This window comes from Myotis daubentonii, chromosome 6 (assembly GCF_963259705.1).
Source record: "Myotis daubentonii chromosome 6, mMyoDau2.1, whole genome shotgun sequence".
Taxonomy (NCBI): domain Eukaryota; kingdom Metazoa; phylum Chordata; class Mammalia; order Chiroptera; family Vespertilionidae; genus Myotis; species Myotis daubentonii.
Genome location: NC_081845.1, coordinates 82,845,629 through 82,867,023, shown reverse-complemented (window position 1 = coordinate 82,867,023; position 21,395 = coordinate 82,845,629). Strand labels below are relative to the sequence as shown.

At 42.5% G+C, this 21,395-nt stretch overlaps 1 protein-coding gene across 2 annotated transcripts in view; it reads right to left on the bottom strand.

Annotated features, from left to right (window-relative positions):
• The window catches only part of PLA2G7 (phospholipase A2 group VII), a 38,092-nt gene extending 28,778 nt beyond the window's left edge, over window positions 1–9,314 (bottom strand). Inside the window, exon 1 of one of the 2 annotated variants that reach the window (XM_059701502.1) lies at window positions 9,103–9,314. The gene's annotated coding sequence lies outside the window, so the exon portion shown is untranslated. The remainder of the gene's footprint in view (window positions 1–9,102) is intronic. The other variant, XM_059701504.1, reaches the window with a different exon arrangement.
• Window positions 9,315–21,395: the final 12,081 nt, after the last annotated feature.

Sequence of the window (21,395 nt, the reverse complement as noted above, 5' to 3'; positions counted from 1 at the left end):
CCAAGGTGACAACACTAAAACTCTTGATATACAGCCTTCATTATCATAACCTATGAAAACCCATTATTCCCACCACCAGCCAATACAAAATTTTCTAGCTAGCCACACAGAGCAATAACTGGTAACCCCAAATCCAGAACACAGAACTTACCCATTTTTTTAGATTTTTTCAATTACAGTTTACATTTGATATTATTTTGTATTAGTTTCAGGTGTACAGAATAGTGGTTAGACAATCATATACTTCACAAAGTGGTTAATCTGTTCTTTACCAATGCAGAATTTACCAAAGCAAAGTCAGCAATTCTAGTGGAAGTATAAATGGGTTTACTGATTTTTTGGAAGGCAATTTGGGAACCTTTCGATTGCTCATATCCTTTGACCTTTACATAACATTTCTGAGATCAGCACACGAAAACATCTTATACACATGGAAGTAAGACCCTAAAAATGTAGTGCACTATGGAGTTTATTCCAACTCTATTTATAAGAGCCAACACACACACATACACACATGGAAACCATACAGATGTTAAACAGTAAGAGAATATCAATGGGATTTTATTGTTATTTATGTGATAATTACAAAGTAATTCTTTATGATTTAGGAAACTGTTTACAATGCAATTTTATTTGGAAAAAGATATAAAATTGCCATGCAAAAATTCATACTAAAAAGACTTATTAATATAATAAGGGTGATGGAATTATGGGTGTTTCTCCACTGTTTTATATATTTTACAATATAATGTAATGCTTTACTAATAAAAAATATTTTTAAGAGGATATTTAAGGAGTGTTTGTATGACCATGAAAAGTGTTTATGTTTAATATTTAGTAAAATGCTGTGTAAAGATTTAAGAGAATTATCCGTGATCCCAGATACATAAAAGAAGAGGAGACAAAAAGAATAAGAAGAAACAAAACAAATAAATAACAAATATTTTAAAAGTTTATCTTCTGTAGAGAGTTTTGCATAGTTAGAAACTAAAGGTAATTTTTTATCTTCCCCTCTAGTTTTCTCTTTTCCACAATATTAAATCAATGAGAATATCTATTTTTAAAAAATCAATAATGATTTAAATACTAAAGGTGGAAAATAATTTTTTTAATTTTGGCTCCTTGACCACTAGATAAAATACCATCCTGGAAGATCAAGAAGATCTTTAAATGAGAGGTCATGTCCTATTTCAACCAATTTAGAGGTAGATATCCTTTTGCCTTTCGTCTATGGCCTTTGTATCTACCACTGAAACCACGGTTTCCTACGTGCTCCTTAATTCTCAGCTGAGATCTCCATATGCACTACCATGACCTCTGCAAATCCTGTTTCCCCTATTTGTCTGTCACTGTTCAATTCTCATCATAGGCATCATGTCCCTTTTGAAATAAAAGATAAACCAAAACAGTAGGTAAAATGTCCATTCTCAAGACCAGAATGTCTGTCAAGAGCTAATGAATACTAAGTCCATGCGAAACCCACTTCTGGCAACAGATTAGGGAATGGGCCTTAAGTCTTCTGTTACCGGTGAAGAGAAAGAAAATGCTCGTTCACAAGTATCAGTGATCTCTTTGTCGAATTCTTTCTGATTAACGTTTGGAATGGGAGGATATGACAGGCAGAATAATGAGACTACTCCACCCGCTTCCCCCCCAAAAAAGAGTCCACACCCTAATCTCCAGTACCTGTGAATATGTTATGTTACATGGCGAAGGGAAATTAAGGTCCCAGATGGAATTAGGGTTGCTAATTAGTTGAATTTAGAGAGATTATCCTGACTATCCAGGTGGGCCCAATATAATCACAAAGGCCTTAAAAGTGGAAGAGAGAGGCAGAAGAGGAAGTCAGAGTGATCAGATGAGAGAAAACTCAACCCACTATTGCTGGCTTTGAGGATGGAAGAGTGGGGCCATGAGCCAAAGCATATGAGTGGCCTCTCTGGAGAAGGTGAGGAGGCTCTGGAAAGGAATGCAGCTGCCAGAAAACACATACATTTTAGCCCATGGAGGCCATTTTAGACATCTAACAGAACTGTAAGATAAATTTGTGTTGCCTTAAGCCAATAAACTTGTGATCAATTGTTATAGTTGCAATAGAAAACGAATACAGAGCATAGAAAGTTACAGAATGAGATCAGAGAGCAAATAACAAACCAATTTACTTTTGACTAAAGCCAATGAAAGGGATTTCTTAAATCTCACAATTGACCCCTTACCAAACTGAATGATTAAAAAGATAAAATCTTCTGCTTTGGTTGTTTCACAATAGGATGAAGGCAGGAGACTGTCAATCTTGCAGCCCTGATTTCTAAGCAATTCATTACTACTTTTCTATCATAGTATCTTTTGTTGTTATTTAACATGTAACATTACATATTTGTTGTTTACAAATTCAAAAATTACAGAAAGGTGTAACTCTGAAAGTCCAAATTTCTGTAACTTTACATGCATTTCCTCCCCTGATAAGACACAGTTTCATATTATGGAAACTCCTGCTCCTAATTAGATGTAAAGGACCTCACATACATTTCTCTATAATAATATTTTTAAAGCAACTTATACTCTTGCTTGATAAGGAAACAATATTTCCTTATGAAACAGGCCCAAGGCAGCTAGAACATCATCCTACAGTAGTGATGCTCAACTGGAGCAGTTTTGCTTTCCAAAGATATTTGGCAAAGTCTGGAGACCTTTTTGATTGTCACAACTGGGAGTGGGTGCTACTGGCATCTGATGGGGTCTGGCCAGAGATTCTGATAACCATCCTACAGCAGGACAGCCCCCACGAGAAATGCCAGTGATGTTGAGATTGAGAAACCCTGGTCTAAGGGATGCCGGTGAAACAAAATATTTATTTCATTCTGAAACAGGCGACAGGGAGGCAGATGCCTGATCAATACAAGGAAGAACTTTTTATCAATCAGGCCATTTGCGATGTATACCTCGCAATGCAGAGTTCTCTATCATGAGGAGAATTCAAACACTGCTAACTGGTCCCCTGCCAGGTGCTGAAAAAGTGATGGGTGCATGGGTGTGGCTGGACTCTGAGGTTCCAACTTTATCTAAGAAATGATTCCTTTTAAAAGCATTGACAAAAATGCCCTTACTTTGTACTTGTTAATATTGAAAGTAGGAAAGAGAAAAAACCTACTCTATCAATATTATTTTTCTCTACCATGTGAGCTACGGAATAAAACTTAGTCTGGACATTATCTCAGATGTAGAGCATCTAAGTGCCTTCTGCAAAAGGATCTAATGCCTCTTATCTTGGGAAGTAGACACAACTCTTGTGAAATCATTTCACAATCTAAGAAACGCCATAAAGGTCAAGAAAGCAAAATAAGCAGTTCCCTATTACAGTAATAAAACGGCTGTTTGTAAGTCCAAGTACCTAAGTGCTGCAACTCAAATAAAATGGACCGATTCTACTTACATTTTTTAAATGGGGACTTGTCTGCATCCAGATTGCAAATGTCCAGATGTCTGGCGCCCTGTCCAGCTTAAAAGCCGCAGACGCTAAGGGTTTTCTAAGATCACTGAGCAGTTTGATGCTATGCTGGAAGCATACTGGGACATCCCACACCAGTTAAAGCCCTTCTTATGCAAGTGTTGGGGTTTTAGGGACGTTAATAATAAAAATAAAAATAAAAATAAACTGAGTCAAGGGAACAATAACCCAACAATAACTAGACTGTTGAGGGAACAAGGCAGAAAGTCACATGAGGAGATGAAGGAACCAGGGATGTTGACTCAGGGGGGAAACCAGAGAGTACATGACAGCTGCAAATTTATGGACAAGGATTTATTCTACTGGGATCCAGATTGTAGAACTTGGTCAGAAGTAGCCTTGCAACAATTACCATATTCTCTTTAGTAGAGGAGCAGCTTAAGCACAGGTCTGGGGACTACCAGCAAAGATCCTGAGAAGGGATTCCTGCATTGGATGAGGATGAAAGTGGAACAGATAGACTAGAGAACCATGAACCTGAGGGTTAAGATCAGAAGACTATGAGAGCAGGCAGGCAACGTAGAGTTAAACAGGACCTGTATAACAGAAAAATCACTGGTGGGGACTGTGGCAAATGGGACCATCAAAAAGGGAGTCACACCACTCTTTGGTAGTTCCATGTCACCAGGCCTCCTAGTTTATTTTTCAAGAAAAGCTGGAAGACTATATTCATATATACAATCTACTGATTTATAAAGGATAGCAGCTAACTCAGCATTTCATTTCAAAACATGTAACTCAACAGAACAGATGAGTGGCCTCCAAGCAGACATGAACCTCTTCCTTAAAAATGCCCCCAACCACCGTCACTCCGAAGAGATGAGGGTGGTAATTACCACAGGAAGGAACTCGCACAGATCCCAGAATTACTGTCACGTTTTTTTCTGCAATTTGAATCACCAGACTGGCCACTTTGAACTGAAATTCAGAACCACTGACCAATAAATAATGAAAGGGCCCTGGCGAGTGAAGATAACCAAGAGACAATTAAGTTCCTAAAAGCCGAGTCTTCCCCTGCACACCATGTAATTGAGGAAAGGCTTCCATTTGCTTGTAAACAGAAACATCTCATTCTAGTGAATTGCATGTCAAAATGAGGCAGGAAAGAGAAACAGGGTTGCCTCATTGTGGTAGTAGGTGCCCTGTTGCTGATGTCATCACAACCCTAGCCCGTAAACAACATTGAAACTCTTCCCTGGCCCTCTTAGTCAGTGATCAACTAGGGAATGTTCAAGAGCTTCCTTTGAGAGAGAATGCCTCGCTAAGGGAAACAATCCTATTCAACTCTGGTTCACAGCGCTCTCCAGAAATCCTGCAGGCACGTATAGGTTTTCAATTATCAAGAGACCTTTGCCCAACAGATATCTGTGCACAGCAGTATTCGGGACAAAGGCAAAGCTGCTAACTCTTTTCTGTATTTTTTTCTTCCAATTCCAAGCTTCAAATACTCTATTTTGAATTTTACCTAAACACTTTCAACTTCTAAAAATAGCATGGCTATCAGTTTAACATTAATATTACAGCATTTTATGATGATGTTGTTGCTGTTTTTTAAAATTTTCTATTGATTTTTAGAGAGGAAGGGAGAATAGAGAAACATCAATGTGAGAGCACACTATCCATCAGCTGCCTCCTGCATGACCCCTACTGAGGATCGAGCCCTCAACCTCAGTATCCAAAGGTCAACCCTTTGGTGCACAGGACCATGCCCCACCTCCTGAGCCACACAAACCAGGGCTATGATGGTGTGTGTTATAGGTAGCTCTTAGGTAAGGGTTCCCAATACTTGGAACAGAGTAGAACATTTTTTATGCATAATAAGTTACATTATTTGGAAAGAATAAGATACATTTAAAAAGCATTGACATTTATTATAAAAATTTTGAAAATTATGCACAGGGAATTCAAAGTAACAATATTAGCAAATAATCTATACTAATAATAGAGGAATATGCAAATTGTCTGGGATGCTGTCACAGTAACCGTAACAACCGAACAGAAGGCTGTGTGGGGCAACAAGGCTGATAGGGGGGTTAGTGAGAGACGACCAAACAACTGAACAGTAGGCTGTGTGGGGTGAGATCAGGTCAGCAGGGGAGCAGTTAGGCATCAATGAGGCCAGCGGGGGAGCGGTTAGGGGGTGATCAGCCTGGCAGGCAGAGCAGTTAAGGGCAATCAGGCAGGCAGGCAGGCAGGCAAGCAGTTAGGAGTCAGTGGTCCTGGATTGTGAGAGGGATGTCCGACTGCCAGTTCAGGCCTGATTCCACAGGCCTAAACCGGCAGTTGGACATCCACCGAGGGGTCCCAGATTGGAGAGGGTGCAGGCCGGGCTGAGGGCCACCCCTCTCCCATGCACAAATTTCATTCACCGGGCCTCTAGTGATAGTAATAAACTCTTACATTACCCTTAAGAGCATATTCACTAGTGTGTTTGTTTTTACAAAATATAGCAATGTCATCCCCATTGCGTAGACGGGAAATTTGAGAAACATTAACTTCCCACTCTACCTCTAAAAATATCTTCTGCCCACCTACTGCTTCCACCCTCCACTAGATTGCTACCAATAAAAACCCAGAGCTGGTCTCCTTTCTCCCTGTTACCCATTCTTCACATAGCACTCAGAGTTACCTCTGAAAAAATGTAACTATCTTGCCATGCCTCCGCTTCTGGCTTCTTACTGCTTGTAAAGCCCAGAGCGCTTACCTCAGCCGAGGAGGCTCTGCAGGACCTGCCTCCTGCCCCTCACCCTCACTCCTTCCTTCTGGTTCTCCTCCTCCCTCCTCACTCTAGCCACACTGCCTTCCTTCCAACTGTGCCTGGAACATGCCAAACTTGTTCCCAGGACTGTGCACTTGTGGTTCCACAGGAACTGTCTGCCCATCTTCTGGGGACTCATCCAAAGGCCATCTCTCAGAAAAGCTTCTCCTCAAAACTCAATTCAAGAAGCCCAGCCCCTCCCATCTCTTTCTCGCTCTCTCTCTCTCTCTCTCTCTCTCTCTCTCTCTCACACACACACACACACACACACACACACACCACAATATCTACCACAGCACTGTTTCTTTTTCTTCAAAGCTTGCAGTACTAACAGACTTTACCTGCTCATCCCTCAATTCTAGAATGTGAACTCCATGAGAACAGAGCCCTACCTGTCTTAATCACACTGCTCTGTAGTTAGTGCCTGGAACATTGTAGGTGCTCAATAAATATTTCTTGAAGTCAGTGAGGGAATGAACAAAGTTTTCACTAGGAATCAACTAGCCCACTTAATTCAACCAACATCTATTTGTATGAGTACACTTTTCTTTCTCCCCCACTGCTAAGTTTATTTTTTAAGAGAAACTATAAGCCTATATATATATATATATATATATATATATATATATATATATATATATATTAGACTGTCTCTATTAGTGTGTTATATCTGTAAAATGGTCAAAGTGACAGTGAGGGTACGTAACAGGTGCTGGCTTCACAGAGAAAGGCAGTCAGAATCCACTGACCATCTCTTAAAACCACAAAGCTTCCACAGAATTCCAGAACAATATGACTTTTGAGCTCAATGTTCCCCCTTCGACGTCCCGTCACTCAATACTTTCTCTTCAGTGTTTCACTTTTATGGAATTTTCTCAATGCCTCAAGAGTGTGATCAATTATCCTGGGTGTCAAAAAAAAAAAAAAAATCAGGCTTGCCCTGGCCAGTGTGGCTCAGTTGTTTGGGTGTCATCCCATGCACTGAAGGGTTGCAAGTTCCATTCCAGGTCAGGGCACATGCCGAGGTTTCTGGCTTGATCCCCAGAGTGGCAGGTGGGGAGGGCATGTAGGAGGCAGCCCCATCCATGTTACCCTCTCATATCAATGTTTCTCTCTCTCTCTTTCTCTCTAAAAATCAATGAAGAATCTTAAAAAAAAAAAAAAAAATCAGGCCTAAACCGGCAGTCGGACATTCATTAAGATGATCCAAGGTATAAATAACCTAATGATCGCCTTCCTTTCCAGGAAATATCCATTTTCTGGGGTGTCTGGGAAAGGAATATAGATGCCTAAACTCCAGCTGACTTTCCCAGGGGTCCCACTCCAGTTGCTCAGATACCTAATCAGCATTTTCCTTAATGCTCTTGTGGTGAGAGCCTCAAAGAGGATGGAAAATTGTATCACCCCCAAATCTAACCGTCCCCAAATCTAACCCTGTGAGGGCACAGACATAAAGTGGAGAGGAAATGAGGAACCAGCTGCTCAGGCTTCTATTTTTTGTTGTTGTTTTTTTTGGGGAGGGGGGCAGAGTTGGGGTGCTAGGCAAGCCCATTCACACCTCAGAAGGGATGTTTCTCAATTGTCCCTGTTGCTCAGCCACCCATTTGACAATTCCTCCCTACTCTGCTCCTCCCTCACTGTCAGTAGCTCTGCGGACACTGGCAGCCCTGGTGATAGTCTGTGGTGACAGACTGTGCTGTCAGCCTAAGGAGGAAGGGCCCATTTCAATGAAGAGCATCATCACACTGTCCCCAGCAGCAACTCCTGCACAACTGTCTGGGGAAGAGAGAACCCTCCGTGCCCAGAGGCAGTGAGTGGAAGCCCGCAGGCTGGAAAATGCCATGTAGGTGGGCTCTCTCACCTGGGCCACCAGGCCTCCCTCTGTGAGGACATCCGTCCGCATCCTGGCAGCTCCATCTCCTTCTTAGGGATCAAGCCAATACTTAATGCCCTGATCCCGGAGTTCCATGTTAGCCTGAGATTTGGTCCTGAGCCTTTTGGGATTGTCAACACTTTGAAAGACGCATTTTCCTGCTCTTATTCACATACCAGTGTCCCAGCTCAGCATTCTCGTTTGGGTCAAAGGCAATTTGTGCAAGACCGATTTGTTAATACAAGTCCCTCCCAAATCTGAGCCTGTGTGAACTTCAAAGGCGGCAAGCTCCGCTCCTGAGCCCCCACACCTCTCCCTCCTCCTCCCGCATCACCTTTGCATCAGCGCCAAAAACTACAGGTCTGACGGAAAGCCCGACCTTTTCGTTTTTTGGAGATAGAATCTTCCAGTAGAAGCTCCAGGGAATGATGGGGAAGAGCATATTCGCCGCTTCCAGGTTTTGTTTGACTTTTAAAAATGAATCCCCTCCGGCCCTGGGTAGAGCAGCGCATCCCTGATCTCACGGGGCCCGCGGGGGGGGGGGGGGGGAGCGGGGGCGCTGTGGGGTGTGAAAGAGCCCACCAAGCTTTGTTTTTGTGATTCTGGTCCCAAACAGCGCCGCAGAACTGGGTTGATGCAGAAGCAGTACTCCCAAGGGGCGGGTTTTGCTTTGCTTGTTTTGTCCCCGGGAGAGAGCTATTGATCAGAAAACTCCTCAGGCTCCCAGTTCCTTGGGCCTGATTCTCCCTTTCGGGACCGAATTCTTTGGGTTTCTTCCTCGGGAAAAGGTGCGGGAGACAGGGTTCGAATTCAGTCCCGCCGACCGCAAACATCCCAGCGCAGTCCCCCAGCTCATAGGCGCTCCTAGGTCTCCGCCCCCCGTGCGGCGCCGGTCCAGCCCGAGCCCCGCGGGCCCCGCACCTCTCCCCTGGCTCCCGCCTCTCCCCCGGGGTCCCGCCTTACCAGGCGAGCTGCTCCCAAGAACCCGGGACCTGGGTGCGTTCCGCGGCGCTCAGACGCAACCCGAGCGCGTCTTTCGCGGCGGCTGCTGCCAGCACCCGGGTCTCTGCCAGCAGCAGTCACGTGGCTGCGGGCCGGCCGGGCGTGCGGCGGACGAGTGGGCAGCCCACAGGCTTTGCCCCAGGTCCGTCCCGTGCTGTTTTATCGCCCCAACTTCTCCTCCCCCAGCTGCAGGAGGAGGGGCCGGGGAGGAGCGTGTGGCCACCAGCCGCCCACGAGCAGAGGCGGTTTGGGATGCGAGGGTGCGCAGAGCACCCAACACCCTCCCCAGGGCCCGGGATCCCGCGACCTGGACCCGCGGACTAATGTAACGCGCCCGGGATGGACCCAGATAGCGCCTGGGAGGGGTTGCTGTGCCCCCCCAGTTTCTGTTCTCAGACTCCGTTCTGATTCAGAGATCTGTTCCCTGTTCGGTTCGCCCCACATCCATCCAACCTTGCTTGTCTCTCTAGATTCCCTCCGCTTGCATCTGTAATCTGGTATGCCCTGCGCATTCCGCATTCGGGTACACTGTAGGGTGGACACCGAATCAGAAACTGTGGATTGGAAAGCCTGCCACGGGGTTGGTTTCATTTTTCCGAGGGAGTACAATGCAAGGCAATCAGAACGAGCGACCCTTTAATACAGTTCCTCCTGTTGTGGTGACCCCCAATTTCATTGTTACAAATTGAACATAATTAATGCATAGTGATTAATCACAAAACAATATGTAATTATATATGTGTTTTCTGATGGTCTTAGGCGACCCCTAAAGGGGTCACGACCCACAAGTTGAGAACCGCTGGCTTAGGAGGAAATGGTGTAAGAGGGGCCATCTCATAGCTCAGTTTAATCCCAGTTATTTGTAGTTTAAACTGAAATCCCCTTCCCCATTTCCCAATGCTTTCTCCTCAATCCACTTTCCAATAAAAGCATATTTATTAAAAGTTTCCCTTAAAGACTCAGGGAACAGTTTGAAATTTATGCCTGGTGTTATTAAAGTTTGCATTTTTTTAAAATAGTGATTTTTGGGAGGGTGATGGAACTATAAATGAAATTTATTTTTATTCCGAGGACTCATGGATTATAGCTCCTTTCTCCCACTTATGAGTGCTTTGACCTTGGGCAAATTCTTTATCGTTCCTGCTTCTCAGTTTCCTCATCACTATCAGGGAGATAATCAAAGTCCATCAGTCAAAGTCACCTTGTGGGAATAAAATTCAAATGCAGGTGAAATACTTAAGGTGAGCATGGCTCATGGGCAACATTCAACACTTATCTAATAGCAATACCTATAAGGAATCAGTGACATATGAAACGGATGCATGAAAAATTAAATAAATCTACATTAGCCTAATGACATTTTCCAGTACTGCCTGAGAGAACCTCCTGTGTAACCACCTGCCTCCAGAATATTAATCTGAAAGGGCACGTGCAATCTGAAAGGCTACCCAAGAGATCTCTAAGACACTCCTGCCTTTGGCCTTAAGTTGAGAAGCAGCCTGAGACTGCATCACACTGAAAAAGATGGTGGGATTTGAAAGCAGGTCTTGAAGGCAAGTAGGAAGTATTTTATTTACTTGTCTCAATGCCAGCTCTATGCCTCTTCCATCACCATCAGATCATATTCCTTGAGGCTGTCCGAGTGGTTGGCATTTAGCGAGTTACTGCCTGGAGAAAATACCCAGTGTAGGGTTGCCAAATTGAGTAAATAAAAGTGCAGGACATCCGGTTAAATTTGAATTTTAGATAAACAACAAAAAGGTTTTAGTATAAGTAGGTTTCATGCAATATTTGGAACATACTTCTACTAAAAATTATTTGTTGTTTATCTGAAATTCAAATTTAATTTGGCATTCTGTATTTTACCTGGCTGTGCTGGTCCAGTGAAATGACTACAGAATGGGCCCCACATCCAAAAGGAGGACAAGTTGACACACACACGTGGGTCTGATGTGGGTTTGGTTTTAGTGCTGCTCAGTGAAGAAAAGAAATAATGTACTTGTGTTTATAAGTTGATTCTTTGTTGAACTATTTCTTATCTTTTAATTCTCACTCCCATTTCCCACCAATTTAGCAGCGCTTCCTTACCCTTTAATATGAGCAAATGATGGCTCTCCCCTTCAGTCAAGATATTGGGTTGAATCATGTGCTCAATAGTGTTTCCAAATAATTTTATTAAAGGCCAACGGAATGCCAGGTGCCATTTCAAGGATGAATAAGACACAGCCTGTGCCCTGAAGGATAATAAAATAACAGCACAGAGTGCTGCTCCATGTAAGTAAATGCAGAGGACTGTGGGAGTTCAGAGAGTGAGTTACTGACTGTCCTTGGAAGCGGTGGGAGTCAGAGCCACCCTTACCCTTGCTGCACAAGATCAAATGGCTCCAATCCAGATGAGCGAGCAGAGGAGGGAAGTTCCAGAATGACAGCTGCGCCTAGGCCTGGAGACTAACCATCGTGATTGGAGTGGTTATACTGTGGGGGGTGGGGGTGGGGGAATGGGACTTGATAAAACTGTAAGTATGAGTGGGAACCCAGAGACTATTAAAAGTGACAGGATACAAAAATAAATAAATAAACAAACAAACAAACAAACAAATAAATAAATAAATAAATACAAGTTTAAATCACCTAATTTTAAAATTTTAAAAATTAAGTTAAATGTAGGAACTGCAAGGGGGGCAATGTGGGAAAGGCAAGTGTGATGGAACCTAAAATAGATTGATTCTTTTAAATGTTTATTTCCCTTTTTATTAAATTTATTAGAGTGACACGAGTTAACGAAATTATACAGATTTCAGGTGCAGAATTCTACAACACACGCTCTGTACACAGTATTGTGTGTTCACCACCTGGAATGGTCTCTGCCCATCACCATTTATCCCCCCTATTCCCTCCTCTGCATCCCCCCTCCCCCCAGCAATCACCACACTATTGTCTGTGTCCATGAGTTCCTTCTCTTGTTTTTCTTTTGTGTTCAATTCCTCCACCACCATCACCATGCCCCACCACCACGCCCCACCACCAACAGCTGTCGGCCTGATCTCTATCTATGAGTCTGTCTCTATTTTGATTGTTAGTTCATTGTGTTTATTAGATTCCATATTTGAGTGAAATCATATGGTACTTGTCTTTCTCTGACTGGCTTATTTCACTTAGCATAATGCTCTCCAGGTCTATGCATGCTGTTGCAAAGGGTAAGATTTCTTTCTTTTTTATGGTCGAATAGTATTCCACTGTATAAATGTAACACAGCTTTTTTTTTTTTAAGGGGAGAATGATGATTTTTATTTTTATATATTTTATTGATTTTTACAGAGAGGACGGGAGAGGGATAGAGAGTTAGAAACATCAATGAGAGAGAAACATTGATCAGCTGCCTCCTGCACACTCCCTACTGGGGATGTGCCCGCAACCAAAGTACATTCCCTTGACCGGAATCGAAGCTGGGACCTTGAGTCCGCAGGCTGATGCTCTATCCACTGAGCTAAACCAGTTAGGGCAACCACAGCTTTTTTATCCACTCATCTGCTGATGGGCATTCGGGCTGCTTCCAAATCTTGGCTATTGTAAATAATGCTGCAATGAACATAAGAGTGCACATATTCTTTTGAATTAGTGTTTTGGGTCTTTTCGGATATATTTCCAGAACTGGAATCACTGCATCATAAGGCAGTTCCACTTTTTATTTTTTGAGGTAACTCCTTACTGCTTTCCACAGTGGCTGCACCAGTCTGCATTCCCACCAGCAGTGCATCCTCACCAATACTTGTTGTTTGTTGATTTATTGATGATAGCCATTCTGACAGGTATAAGGTTGTTACAGAAGACCGGAGAAAAACCAAGCCACGCTTAGAGAAAGGGAGTTACATTTTATTATTAAATTCTGCGCAGGCCCAGAGAAAAATGTGTCTTTCAAATTCTGGGACTCCCAACATGGAGGAAATTTTTTCTATTTATACTTTTTCTAGTCCTTTGTCTCCCAAATTTGGAATGAGACATCCAGGCCTTCTGAGAAAGAAGGCCTGCCTGCTGGGAAGGGGCTATGATACCATATCTCAAGGCCTGGCCTGGTGCCAGCACTGACAACTCTGTCTGGGGCAGAGTTGATGGCCTCTCTGGAATGGGAGTAGGCTTATTTTCCTTCTTATTCAAGCAAGCAAGCGTTTACAGAAGCCAGCATAGCAGGGTTAAAATTTCAAACAGCAGTTTTTATATAAGATGGATGTTTCAAGGCAATATCTCATTGTGGTTTTAATTTGCATTTATCTGATGATTAGTGATGATGATTATTTTTTCATATGCCTACTGGCCATCTGTATGTCCTCTTTGGTCATTTTTTAAATTGGAGTGTTTGTTTTGTTAGTGTTGAATTTTAAAAGTTCTTTATAAATTTTGGATATTAACCCCTATCTCAATGTATTGACAAATATGTTGTATCCCTTTCAGTGGGTTGTCTTTTAATTTTGTTATGGTTTCCTTTGTTTTGCAAAAATTTTTTAGTTTGATGTAATCCCATTGGTTTATTTATTTTTTTCCTTTTGTTTCCCTTGCTTGAGGGGATATATCAGAAAAAAATATTGCTATAAGAAATGTCTGAGATTTTATTGCCTGTGTTTTCTTCTAAGATTTTTATGGTTTTGAGTCCAATATTTAAGTCTTTTATCCATTTTGAGTTTATTCTTTTGTATGGGGTAAGAAGGTGGTCTAGTTTCTTTTTTTGCATATATCTGTCCAATATTCCCAACACCATTTATTGAATAGACTATCTTTACCTCATTGCATGTTCTTGCCTCCTTTGTCAAATATTAATTGACTATAAAGGCATGGGTTTATTTCTGGGCCCTCTATTCCGTTTCATTGATCTATATGTCTGTTTTTGTTTTTTTGCCAGTACCATGCTATTTTGATTACTATGGCCTTGTAGCATAGTTTGATATCTGGTAGTGTGATTCCTTCAACTTTGTCCTGCTTTCTCAAGATTAGGTCGATGCTCAACCACTGAGCCATGTCTAATGGGCTCATTTGGCTCTTTTTCTCCAGATTTCTCCTCTTCTGTCATTTTGGGCCTGTTTCTTTGTCTCCCCATTTTGACTGCCTCTTTGTGCGACAGATTTGCTATGACTCCCAGTCTTGGTGGGTTGGCCTTACGTAGGAGGTGTCCTGTGGAGTCCACTGGTGCAGTCTCCTTGATCACCTGAGCTGGATGCTCCAGGAGTGTCCCTTGTGTGGGTTATGTGGGCCTTGCTGTTATAGTTGTCTTGGCTGGTATTGGCTTGCTCATATGGGGAATGGATGACCCTCAGGCTGGCTGACTGTGAGGCTCAGCCCCAACTAAGATAAGTGAGCTGCTGGGCAGGTGCTGCCCACGCGGAGCGGAATTCGCCTCAGCAGAGTGTCGTGCCTGCTGTGACCTCCCTTTGGATATGCTGCTTGTGAAGCTTATTGGATCCTGTTCAGTTGTTGACTGAAACTGGCCCCTCAGTGTGTTGGTTCTGGGCCTCTTGAGAGGGTCTCTGGTACAGGCCAACAGAAGATGCTGCCTGTGATTGGTCCTTGGCAAACTTTCTGGAGCTACAAGTGATCCACAGCTTATGGCTCCCTCTGCTGGGCCTGGGTGTGCACATAAAGGACCAAGCTGCACACCAAGGCTGGCTTTTACCAGCACCGAGCCCAAGGGCAGGCCAGCGGATGTCCTAAGGCTCCCCAAGATCTGGCTCTACCTGCCTCCACCTGCAGGCTACTTGTTAGGCTCAGTCACTGAAAAGCCTCTGGCTGTACTTCTCAGCAAGGTGTAAGCGCCACAAGGTGGGACAAGAGGGAGACCAGAGGGTGGGGTTATTGCTTTGTCCCAGGGCTGATGTTACAGGGCGGAGAGTGCTCCATCCAAAAAAGATGGCATCCCCAGCAAAGGAGAATGACTCAGCACAGGGTCCTGCTCCCTTTAGCTCTCTGCTCAGAGCCACAAACCCCAGCCCCCCCCCCACTCTCTCCCCCCCCCCCGCTACTCTCCCCTCCCCCCCCACACACCTTTTGACTTTAGTTTATTCACCTCCTTCAGCAGGAATCCAGGGTGAGTGGCTGCGAATGAAATTTTCTGTCTTGGCCCTTTAAGACGGTATTGATAGCGAACTCCATCTCTCCCTGGTGAACAGAAACCCCACTGCTTTTCACAGCCAGATGCTATGTGGTGCTTCTCTCTGGCTCTGGTGCTCTGGGCTGGGAGCCCGGTTTAGGCCCCGTGTTTCTCAGGGGGAACCTCTTGCAGCTGACGTATTACTCTGTAACCTTAGCCTCTTCTCTGGGAGTGGGGCAGCCCTTTTTGCATTTCTGCCCTTCCAGTCTCAATGTGGCTTCTGCAAATCCTTGGTTTTAAGACTTCTCTTCAACTCCTCTTCAGTTGGTTATTTGGGATAATTGTTCTATAATTTATTATAATTCCAGTTTGGTCTGAGAGGAGGTGAGTATAGTTTCCATCTACTCTGGTGCCATCTAGGATCTCCCTGGATTGATTTTTGAGCTACTTCCTGGGTGGTATCTAAAAATTCAAACTACATTTAAACCTGGAATCCAAGAATATACTTCTGCAAATGGCCCAGAGAACAAAGTATGATCAGAAAGCTCCACTAGACTATAAAGAAGATTCATAGTCTAATAATGGAAATATTGCTCATTGATTTTCAATTTTTAGAATTACCTGGTAAACAAGCCAAAGAAGAATGGGGTATCACTGAAGCAATGAAGCATAGTAACATTCATCTTGGGTAAAAACCGCTGTTTGAATTTTAACCCTGCTATTCTGGCTTCTGTACACACCTGCTTGCTTAAACAATAGGATAGTTACCTCAGTTTCCAGGTTGAGACCTGGAAGCTCACATAAGTCACCCCATTTTGTTGCCAGCCCACATCACAAAAGTTATTCTCCTGTGTCTGAGGACCAGAGCCGCAAAATTGCTTTCCTTAACTCAGTGGCTCCAGGAATACTTTCTGATGACTCAGTGGCTCCAGGAACTGAAACTATAGATAACCTTTAGTAGAGATTATTAACTTTGCTCAATTTCGCTTCTTTAAAACTGCTTTTGCAAGATAATTCCACATTCCAATATCTAGCAGGATGTGGTTTTTGCCTTTATAAGCTGGCTACTGCTCTCACTCAGGCGCTACGAGATTTGGAGAGCATTTGCCCCCTCGTAGCCGCCGGCTTTGAAATAAACGTGGCTCCTTAATTTGACTTCTTGAGGCATCCTTGTGTGATTCTTGGGGTACATTACAACATAACTATACAAGAGAATGTGACTATGATTAATTTTTAAATGTAATTTTTAAATGCTAAAAGGAGGTGCAGTGGGGAGCAGAATAGAATTTGGGTTAGTAAGGGTCTCATTTTAAGAAAGTGGAGAATCAAGAGATACTGTCTATAATTGGTAGAGCAGTTAATAAAGATCTGGATACATAGTAAGTTTGCAGAGGAGAGAACTGTGAAGAGCCTGAGTATAGAGATGTCACTCTATTAAGAAGATCAGAGAAGAGAACAGATAGGACCAGTGAATACATGAGCTAGGAATGAGATAAATAGTTCTAAGATGATGCACCACGAAATAATAATACAGTATATTATTTTGGAAGCATTGAGATCACCACCGGATATCTAAAAACAGAAACCACTAGAGTGATTCTCTTTGGGAGATTGTACTGAAATTAGGGTGGGCTCAGGTGGGAGGCTCTGGCTTTATTCTCTTGGTACTTCAGTACTATTTAACTATTAGGAGTAAGGGCATGATTACATACTTGTGAAAAGAAAGCCTTCACCATCACAATGGCTTTCAAGAATGAGTACGAATTTATCTGGAAAGAAGAGAGGAAGAGAATCCTACAGAATGTGGAGCTGCATGAGCAAAGGCACAAGGGCCTACAGTGAACAATGTGCTTTGGGGATGTCCAGTTCTCCATGTGGCAGGAGCATCAGGTACATAGGTCGGAAGGAGCAGAAGTTAAGGACGTGAAGGTGAGCTGGCACCACGATGACCGTCTTGTGAATGATGCAATAGAGTTTGCACTGTGAGCTGCGTGAGGACAGGAGCTACGTTATTTTATTAACCTGTATCCAGTAAGGAGCTTGGAACACAGTCGTTGCCCAATAAATGTTTTCTAAATGAATGAAAAATACCTTGGGGGAACCACAATGTGTTTAAGCACAGCAGTTGCATTTCTTATTTTTGGAAGATAATTTTGTACTGGAAAAAGATGAACTAAGATTGGAGAAGCCAAAAGCAGGGGATGGAATAGGAGGCTATTAGGAGAAAGGTGATGATATAAAACAGGATAGTGACAGTGGGAATTGAGAGTGGAAGGCCTACCTGGGAAATGTTAGCAAGGTAGAAATGGGTGAGAGGACAAAAACGGGGAATGAGTCCAAAATGGCCCTGAGATTTCTAGCTGGGGAAACCAGGGAGATGCTGGTTCATTAATTGAGAAAGAAAAATAGGAAAAGGGAACAGATTGGAGAAGTGAGTTAATAAATGCAATTTTGTGTATATTGGGTTTGAAAGATTTGAGGATGATGGTTTAAAAATGGTGAGTCTAGAATTATTAATGGCTTATGAAATGTACTTGGTGAGCCTAGATAAGTAGTTTTTAATGAAATGGAACATGATAAATTTTAAAGTGTATAGTATGTGGTAAGGTTAAGTGTTGTTCCACAGAACTTTTATTTGCATGTATGTATGTATGTATGTAACTGGTATAAAATGTGTCTTACAACATATGTCAAAAGAAATGTTTGAGATTCTCTGTCCTTGGATACGAGGTGGAATAAGTGGTGTGTGGAGTCGCCTTATACCTGCTTGAGAGAGCCATCTCTGTAAACTTCTTTCTAGCTCTACTCAGTAACCTTACATTGATAGCTAGAAGTCAGTCAGAGTTGGGAGTTCATGCCACAGAAACCAGCAAACACTCGAAAATGGGACTTCTTTTCTCTGTAGTGAGCAAGGACACCTCTGGGTAGAACCTTATCTCATGGGTAGTTATGTAATCTTGAAGCTCAGTATAGAAACCTGAGCAGAAGTTATTTGGAAGTGAAAATGCCTAGACTGCATGAGATTGGCCATTGCGAGCTTTTAGAGAGAGCAGAGGTAGAAGATAGAATTCTAAAGAACACGTTCAGGGAAGGTAGGAGGAAAAGGAGCCAGTGAATGAAACTGTGAAAGGTTGATCAAAGCGATGATGGAGCCTAGGAGAGGGAAGCTCTACAGAAGTCAAGGGAGAAAGAGATTTTCAAAGGTCGGTATGATCAACACTGTTGATTAAATAGAATGGGTGAAGACCAAAGAAAGGGCTATGGGATTAGCAATTAGGAGGGCAAAAACCAATTTTAATTTTTAACCCCTAAAACCAATTTTAGTATAATTGAGGGGTAAAGGCAGGGAGGCTATCAGTAGAGATGAGGATACAACGACTCGAAGCGTAGATTACTCTAAAGACATTTTATGGAGAAGAAAAGGAAAGGGACATGGCTATAGCTTGAGTGAGGAAAAGCAGGAGGAAGAGTGAAAATCTGGGGGGTAGGTGTGAGATCAGCCTGAGGATGTCTGAAGCCTCTGAGCCCCAGGTGGCTGGAATTCACTCATTAGTCATGGAGTCAGTCCGGTGATGTGCTTTTCCCGGAATGTTTGCCAGTTCAGTAACAGGACCAGAAAGGAGGGTTACCTGGGCTTGGAAATTAGGAGAGTAGTTTGGCCACTGGCAAAGAAAAGAAGGGAATTGATGGTAATGTGAAAAGATAGATTATTTCTTTCTAGTTAAGATGTCATATATTTGTATTGTTAGAAATCTGAACAAAACAACAACAACAAAAGAAAGAAAGTGGGGGTGTTTCCATAACCACAACCTCATTTGGTACTTATTTAACAATGTGATACATATCTTCTAGACACTTCTGCACGCTGAAGTATAATACTAATTAAAAGGGCTGAGTCATACAGACTTGGGTTTGTATCCAGTACTACTGTACTAGCGCTAAGGCCTTGGGCAAGTTACACAGCCTTTTAATCCCTCAGTTTCCTAATCTGTAAAATAGAAATAATAATAGCATCTATATCACAGGGTGCAGTGAGGTTTGAAGGATCATGCATGCTAATTGCTGAGAACAATAGTTGGTAAGCAGAATGAACACTTGAGATACACATACACAAAAACACACACTTATGTGGGAAAGAGAATTCATATATATAGGAATACACACATACATACATAACATCAATAACCAGGAAGCACTGAAAAAATATATTTGAGTGGGTTGGAAGAACCTATCCTAGGCAGAGTGACAAAGTGGGAGGGTGAAATGTCATGGTTAGGGAGTGGAATTGGAAGTACAAGACTTCAGAGGTGAAGCCCTTCCAGAAGATAGCAGGCCCTAGATGGTCATGCCTCTAAGTTTCTACAGTGGAGATAAAATAAAGAATTCTCTATTCAATACTTTAGCCAATTCCAAAATGTATTATTCACTCCAGGGTTAGTCTTCATTCCTCTGTGGCAGTGTCTTAATGCCCTTTTTAGACTTGGTTTTCCTGGAGACTCTCGAACTGTGGATGTCAAATGGACTTGTTTGTATGCATTCAGTAACTGAGCCCTAAGTTCTGACCTGTCAAACCTGTCTTCAGGAGGTTTTTTCTTGCTCAAGTTGTTGATAACACCTCTACTAACCTTAATCAAGATGAAGGTGGTGTTGTGCTACGTCCAAGACTCACAGTGTTTCCCAGGGGCACTATGATTCATAGGCACCTGGATCCTTTATCCAGGCACCAAGTTATTTGATTCCACATGCATAATGTCATCAATTCCCCCCTTCCCACTCCTACTATTCCCATGCTAATCAAGGTCTGCAAAAGCTCTGCCTTTGACAACTACATAATGTTTCCTTTGTTAGACAAGTTATGCTCATTATAGGAAACATGCTATTTAGCTCATACAAATTCAATGTACATCCTTTTTTTTTATTTTTTTAATGTACATCCTTTTAAAATTTTGTCCACATAAACAAGTAAATTCACATATATTAAATTTTTGGTCAGTTTTACAAGATTCTATTTTAATTTAGCAATATAATACTAATATTTTACCAAGCCAATAAGTACATATGTGCAGTATCAGTTCAAGTGGCTCTATATATTCCCTTTGTAGAAAAAAATTGGGTTATTTATTATAAATTTGGTTGTTCACAATTTTTAGTTTTTGAAGTACCACTTCAGTGAATATCATTGCAGTTAAATCTTTGTGCATGTTTTAAATTATTTATTTGTGATAAATATCTGGAAATGGATTTTCTTAGTCAAAGTATATGCATTTTTATTTCCTTCTTACTCTTTTTTCCTCCTCCATGGGTGTCCCTCGCCGCCAGAATACATTTTACCTTCTTGTGGAAAAATTACTTCTCTAAAAATGCCTGACTTGTAATCATTTTACTTCCCTATTCAGAAATCGTCAATATTTCCATTGTACACGGGGATCAATAAAGTCCAGATATCTTGCCATGGCATTTGTGGCCTTCCAGGATAGCCTCAACCTTCCTTTCATTTAGGTTTTCCCTGCTCAACTTACTTTACAGTCATCCATTCTGGACTCCATGTTGGGGCATTATTCCCTTTGCTTGTAGAATTCCTACTTCACTGGGCCAGATCCTGGCAGGAGGCATGTGGCATCCTCAAACTGGATTATTTAATGAGCTTTTGTTCTTAGATAACTGTTTACCAAGGTGTGAGTAGAATTTAGGGAATGCACAAGGCATAGTGCAGTCAGTCCCCTGGCCAAACGACACCTGTGAGCCCTTACCACCCAGTGGCCTGAAGGAGCAAGAGGAAAGAGAAAGCGATGACTGGGACCTGCTGAGGAGAATTCCATGGAGAGGGCCACCTGATACCTGCAGCAACGCCCTGACAACTAGGCAGGATATCAAAGGACTAAATATTTCAGCCATACATTCTATCCACCCTCAAAACTCCTGCTGGAAATCAGCCAAGCCCAAGCCAGAGGGCACTGGAGCCCATGGATACTATACCTGTAGGTGAGCCTGCCAGGATGTATAGTGGAGAAGTATGATGGGACAGATGGAAGATTTCCAGCATCCTTTAAAGATTCCTGCATGTAACATCTGCACGTGCTTTGGTGCTTCTCTTAGGGCATTTAATACAGCCTCAATGATATTTTATTTGTGCAAGATTTTATCTCCTCAGTTAGATCCATAACCCTTTAAAGAAAGA